Below are 7,205 nucleotides of genomic sequence, written 5' to 3' on the forward strand. Positions count from 1 at the left end.
AGGCTGGTCAGCTTGTCCTTTCAAGTGGAGATTTCTCATCTCTGGTGATCTGGATGTGGTTCTGGTTTCTACCTATAGTGTTATGTATTGCAAAGGCTCCGCAGGAAGCCTAGTTCACTGGGTACGATGTAGCCCCATTTTAGGTATTCCAATCAGTTAAGGGCAGAAGACGGACTTACAAGCCTTCTAGTGTGATGTTTCTGACTATTCCTTTCTCTCCCCCTTCAGTGTCTATTCTATATTATAATACAAGGAAAACCAAGATTCAAAAAAACAGCCAAGCATCTTAACATGATTCTCCGCCCATTCCAACCATGACTCAATCCCTGTATCTCAGAGCCCTGCCGTTCCAAGGCTGTGCATATATCGTCCTTTATCTCTGTCCCATTTGGCCCATTCAAACATGCCCAATTGTTCTCCCATCTGCCCCGTTTCTCCACTTGCCTCTCCTCCCTGTATATTGCCCCCCTCCCCAGCACTCATGCTCTCCTGAGTCCAATCCCTGCCCTGCGCTCCACCCTCCCCTCTTCCCCCCACTGACCACCAATTTCCCAGCAACCAACAAAGACTTCCCCTACCCCCCTTTAGTATAATTTCTTGTTTTTAGTCTTTTACAGTAGTGGTCAAATGCAGTATTTCTCTTTTTGTGAATGACTAATTTCACTCAGCATAATGTCCTCAAGGTTCATCCATGTTATGCCCTGGCTTGCCGCTTCCTTGTTATTCTTCAGTGTAGCATAATATTCCATTGTGCACAATTCCTCTTAAAGTGTTTAAGAGCAAAGATCAGTTTGAGGACTAAGATGTGTCTGACCCAAGCTATGAAATTTCCAATAGCCTCATATGCATGTGAAAGTTGGACAATGAATAAGGAAGACCACAGAAAATTTGACACATTTGAGTTATGGTGTTGGAGAATATTGAAAGTACCACAAATTGCCAGAAGAACAAATGAATCTGTGTTGGAAGAAGTACAGGCAGAATGCACCTCAAAAGCTAGGATGGTTTTGTCTCTCATACTTTGAAAATGTCATCAGGAGGGACCAGTCCTTCTAGGAAATCATGCTTTGTAAAGTGGAGGGTCATCAAAAAAGAGGAAGACGTCCAGTAAGATTGATTGTTCACAGCAACAGCATTAATGGGCTCAAGAGTAACAATTGTGAGGAGGACACAGGGCTTGTCAGTATTTACTTTGATTTTGTATAGGGTTGCTATAAGTCAGAACCGACTTGATGCCTCTAAGAACAACAATAACCACTTCCCAGAATTCAGAATATATTTTTTCAGAGAAAAAAATCAGCTTTGGACTCTAGAAGGGGAGTTCTATCACCATAAAACTCAGTCATCATTTTACTGAGCACAGAGGAAAGTGAAACTGCCTGTAGCAGTCAGTGATAATAAAGTGGAGGGACTGGGCAACTGAAAATGGCACGTGGAAGTTATTGGGAGTGTGGAGAGAAGAAATGAAAAAGAAAGAAATAGAATGAAGAGAATACAGAACCAGATGCCTAGAGGCCTCTGAAAGAAAATATGAAAAAGAGAACAAGGGAGAGAGAGAGAGCAAGAAAGTTCATTCATGTTGGCCCTATAGTTCTCCAGTGCAGTTCCTGTGAGTCCCTGCTGACCTAGTGTTATGTGTTCTAAATTTCCTTTTAGGATTCAACTTCTTTTTTTCTTGCAGCAGAAATCATTTTTATCTCCTGAGCAAAGAAAGAAACATAAAGAAAATTATAAATACTAGGAAGTTAAAAAAAGTTAACAGTGAATAAGTAAGGTCTATGGAGCTCTGGTAGCGTAGTGGTTGAGAATCAGGCTGCGAACCTCAAGGTCAACTGTTAGAAACTACCAGCTGCTCTGCGGGAGAAAGATGAGGCTTTCTGCTCCTATCAAGATTTACAGCCTCGGAAACCCTATTCAGGGTCGCTGTGGGTCGGAACTGACTCGAAGGCACTTAACAACAACAACAAAGTAAGATCTGAGATTAGTAATGATGGTCATCAGGTAAGAAACTAACATTTCTTTCTTAATAACGAGGAGTAAAAGTAGAAGGAAATCCTGCCTGGATCATAATCATTCCCTTAGTATGGATTGCATCTCAATGTAAAGAAAACAAAAATCCTCACCACTGTAATAATAAACAACATTCTTATCAATGGAGAAAAGATTGAAGTTGTCAAGGACTTCATTCTTATTGGATAAGGAGCTCTGGTAGTGTAGTGGTTACGAATTGGGCTGCGAACCTTACGGTCAGTGGTTCGAAACTACCAGCCCCTCCGTGGGAGAAAGATGAGGCTTTCTACTCCTGTAAAGATTTACACCCTCGGAAACCCTGTACAGGGTCGCTATGGGTCGGAACCGACTTGACGGCACTTAACAACAACAACATCAACACTCATGGAAGCAGCAGTCAAGAAATCAAACGTCATATTGCATTAAGCAAATCTGCTGAACAAGATTTTTTTTTTCTTTAAGTTTTTAATGTGTATTGAGTGAAAGTTTATAGGGCACATCATCAGTTTTACACTCAACAAATCATACAATTTGTTTCATCACGATGATTACATTTCCCTCCATGTACCATCAGTTAACAGTATTTCTCTCTATTTCCTTTAGCTCATTTTTAAAAAACAAAAAACAAAAAAACAACACTCAGGCATCTATAATAATTTACACCAACAAAGGGCACATTCTGAAAGACTGCCTCATGGTTACCCTCTCTTAGTGCCTCTCTTCCTATGAATCTAGAATCCTCAGTCGCTCCCCCTGTCCATGTCCCCATCTCTGCCTCCATTTCTGCTGTTGCTGTTTCTCTGGATAAGGTCCCACATTCAGGTTGTGCTCTTCTTCCTTGATGGTCCTAGGATCCTTTGTTTCTGGACTGTAAGATTAACTGCTCCCCCATTTTTGTTACAAAAGCTCTACCTTTACAATTGTGACAGTCGCAATTAGTTGTGAAAATAATTACACACTATTGAACCATAAGAATCTTATCCCCATCTCTTTTAATCAGACCCATCTAGACAAGATGACAACTATTCAGTGGGGACTCTTTCTTCCCCCACACACTCTTAAATTAAACTCCCTCTTGAAACCTTGTAAGCCAGTCACTTCATGCCTTTATCACCCCTCATTTTAGGTAGCCAATGTCTGAGTTGCCCGTCCCTATCTACCCATGTACAGAGAGGATAGCATTAATACTTGATATGAAGATTCCTTTCCTCTCCATTGGTATTTAGAGTTACTACCTCCATGAGTATAGGTCAGGTTCATCAAATTGTAGCAATTTGTTTTCTTTATCAAAATTTGTTTTTGTTTTTGTTTTTTTCATCTTCCTCTAGTCGAGTTCTGATCATCAAGCCATCAAAGCTAGGTCAAATGGGTACTGTCCACAAGTTTGGTTGTTCTTGTACCTCTCTCCCCACTTCATATCAGCTGGATGCTTCACTCTCAGCTCTGTCCCTCTGTGTCTATTTCCTTGTCCATGGGCTCAGGTGTCCCCAGATCTCACAAAACATTGGACCAGCAGCTCTTCTCTCATCTCCAGGTCAGCGGGAGTCAATGGACCATGGTTTAGCTCAGCCCATTTCTTCATTGCCGCCTTTCTCCCTCTTCCACTCACCAGTAGACCAATGTGGTTGTCAGCAAGCTTACATGCCTGCTCATGTGTTCCCTTTGAATTTCAGTCTTAGAGGGGGGTTTGTCCAGAAGGAACTTGATTGTTTGCCTTGATGGCTTCTCAGTGAACAGCTTGCTTATTCTTGTAGTAGCCAATCATACTGTCATTTTTGGTTTGTGTTTTTCCTGATGATCTTTCTTTGAAGATGCATCTTCTGTTACTCTAGCTGTTCCAGGCTGGTCTGCTGGTCCTTTCTAGTGGGAATGTCCCACCTCAGAAGGTTATGGATAGGATTCAGGATTCCACCTAAGGTCCTATACTCTGCAAAGGCTCCACAAGAGGCCTGTTTCATTGGGCAAGTTCTAGAACCCCTTTTAGGTATTCCAATCAGTTTTAGGGCTTACAAGTTTTCTGTAATCATGTTTCCTGACACTCCTTTCTAACCCACTCAAGTGTCTATTTTACAATAGTAGGCAAGGAAAACCAATATTCATAAGACAGTCAAGCATCTTAGTATTATTTCCCCTCTTCAAACTATGCCTAGATCCCTGTATCACAGAGCCCTGTTGTTCCAAGGTTAAGCATGCTTCACTATTTACCACTGTCCCTCTTAGCCCATGCAAACCTGTCTCAATGTTCCCCTATCTACCTTGTTCTTCCACCTCCTCGCCTTTCTTGTATGCTCTCCCCAACACCCAAACTATGATGTTTACCCTTACCCTGTGCTCTACTATCACTTCTCTCCACCTCCCCCGAAAACCCCCACCTCAATCCCACCGTTTTGGTTACCTTGTATTCTATCAACTTTTACCTCCATTTAAGACAGTCTATTTTATCCTGTAATCTACCTGACCATCTCAACACCAAGATCTCTGTTCCTCTGTGTTTACCTTCTTTCACATTGCACTTGTTTTGATCGTAGATTGACCTCCCAGATCCTCTGAATTTGTTCTTATAATTTTATTCTGTTCTTGACTCTTCCATTTGTTGATTGACTTCCAGGTGATACTGCCACATATGTAATTCTCTGGTTATTGTCTGTTCTTGTTGGTTCTCAGTCCACAGAACTCCTTTTAGGATTCCATCTCAGGGTTGGCTGCTCTTCAAAGTGTTGAAGAGCAAAGATGTCAGCTTGAAGACTAAGATGTGCCTGATTCAAGCCATGATATTTTCAATAACCTCATATGGATGCGAAATCTAGTCAGTGAATAAGGAAGACTGTAGAATAATTGATGACTTTGAGTTATGGTATTGGAGGAGAGCTGAAAAGAACTGATAATGGTCATTTTGAATGAATCTTAAGATTTCAGGAATGTCAAACTGAAGAGGAATGGTGTCACATTCGTCATCAAAAAAACCATTTCAAGATCTTTCTTGATGTATAATGTTGTCTGTGATAAGTTAATATCCATATGCCAATATGGCAGACCAGTTACTATCACTGTTATTCAAATTTATGCACCAAACAATAAAGTCAGTGATGATGAAATTGGCGAATTCTACCAACTTCTTCAGTCTGAAATTGATAATGCAATCAATATACATTGATAATTAGTGATGATTGGAATGTGAAAAAGGAAGGATCGGTAATTGGAAAATATGGCGTTGGTGATAGAAACAATGCTGGAGACCACATGATGGATATTTACAAAACCAATGACATTCATTGAAAATATCTTTTTTAAACAACATGAAAAGTGACTATACATATGGATCTCACCATATGGAATATACAGGGATCAAATTGGGTACATTTGTGGGAAGAGACAATGAAGAAGCTCAATATCATCAGCCAAAAGAAAGCCAGGGGACAACTTTGGAACAGACCATCAACTGCTCAAACATGAGTTCAGGCTGAAGAACATTAAAACAAGTCCATGAGAGCCAAAATATGACCTTGAACATATTACACCTGCATTTAGAGACCATCTCAAGAACAGATTTGATGCCTTAGGCACTAGTGACCAATGACCAGAGAACTGTGATATGACATCAAGAACATCATACAAGAAGAAAGCAAATGGTTATTTAAAAGACAAGAAAAAAAGAAAGACCAAAGTGAATGTCAGAAGAGTCTTCTGAAATTTGCTCTTGAGAGTAGAGAAGCTAAAACAACTGGAAAAAATGAGGCAGTAAAAGAGCTGGGCAGAAAATTTCAAAGCACAGCTTGAGAAAACAAAATAAAATACTATAATAAATTGTGCAAAGATCTGGAGTTAGACAACCCAGAGGGAACACGCTCATCAGAAAGAACTGAAGGAAAAATTCAAGGCTCAGGTTGTAATGTTGAAGGATTTTATGGTCAAAATTCTGAATGACGCTGAACATATCAGAAGATGGAAGGAAATATACAGAGTCACTTTATCAAAAACAGCTGGTAGATGTTCAGTCATTTAAAGAGGTACCATGTGATCAAGAACTGGTGCTATTGAAGGAAGAAGTCCAAGCAGCACTGAACTGAAAGGCTTTGAAAAAAAACAAGGCTCCAGTAGTTGACAGAATAAAAATCAAAATATTTCAACAAACTCATATAACTCTGTAGGCACTTATTCATCAATGTCAAGAACTTTTTAAGACATCTACCTGGCCAATCATTTGGAAGAGATCCATATTTATGTCCATTCCAAAGAAAGGTGACCCAATCCAAATGCTAAAATCACTGAACAATATTAATATCGCATGCAAGTAAAATTTTGCTGAAGATAATTAAAATATGATTGCAGACATACATTGTGAAGGAGCTGCCAGAAACTCAAGCTGGATTCAGAAGAGAATATGGAATGAGGGGTATCAGTGCTAACATCAGATGGATCTTGGTTTAAAGCAGAGAATATCAGAAAGATGTCTACTTGTATTTTATTGACTATGCAAAAACAATTATCTGTATGGGTCATAACAAATTATGGATAACAGTGTGAAGAATGGGTTTCCAGACACTTAGTAGTGCTCATGAGGGACCTGTACATAGGCCAGAAAGCAGCCATTAGAAAGGTACTGAATGGTTTAAAATCAGGAAAGGTGTGTGTCAGGATTGTAGCTTGAATGACCAAACTTATTCAATCTACAAGCTGAGCAAATATTCTTAGAAACTGGGAAAAGAAAAATTTGGCATCAATATTTGAGGAAGAGTCATTAACAACCTGCAATATGTAGATAACACAACCTTACTTGATGAAAACAAATAATTCTTTAAATATTTACTGATTGCACCTCAATGTAAAGAAAAAATACCCCCTCACACTGGATGAAGAAATAATATGATAAATGGAGAAAACTTTGAAGTTGTTAAAGACTTTGATTTGCTTAGATATATAATCAATGCTCATGGAAGCAGCAGTCAAGAAATCAAACAATGTATTGCATTAGGTAAATCTGCTGCAAAACCCTTTTTAAGGTATTAAAGAAAAAATAAAACATATTTCAACAAAATGTGCAAAGATCTGGAGTTAGAAAAACAAAAGGGAAGAGCATGCTCAGCATTTCTCAAGCTGAGAGAACTGAAGAAAAAATTCAAGCCTCGACTTTCATTATTGAAGGATTCTCTGGGCAAATTATTGAATGATGCAGAAAGCATCAAAAGAAGATGGAA

Source organism: Chrysochloris asiatica, unplaced genomic scaffold, assembly GCF_000296735.1.
Source record: "Chrysochloris asiatica unplaced genomic scaffold, ChrAsi1.0 scaffold00035, whole genome shotgun sequence".
In the NCBI taxonomy this organism is placed as follows: Eukaryota; Metazoa; Chordata; class Mammalia; order Afrosoricida; family Chrysochloridae; genus Chrysochloris; species Chrysochloris asiatica.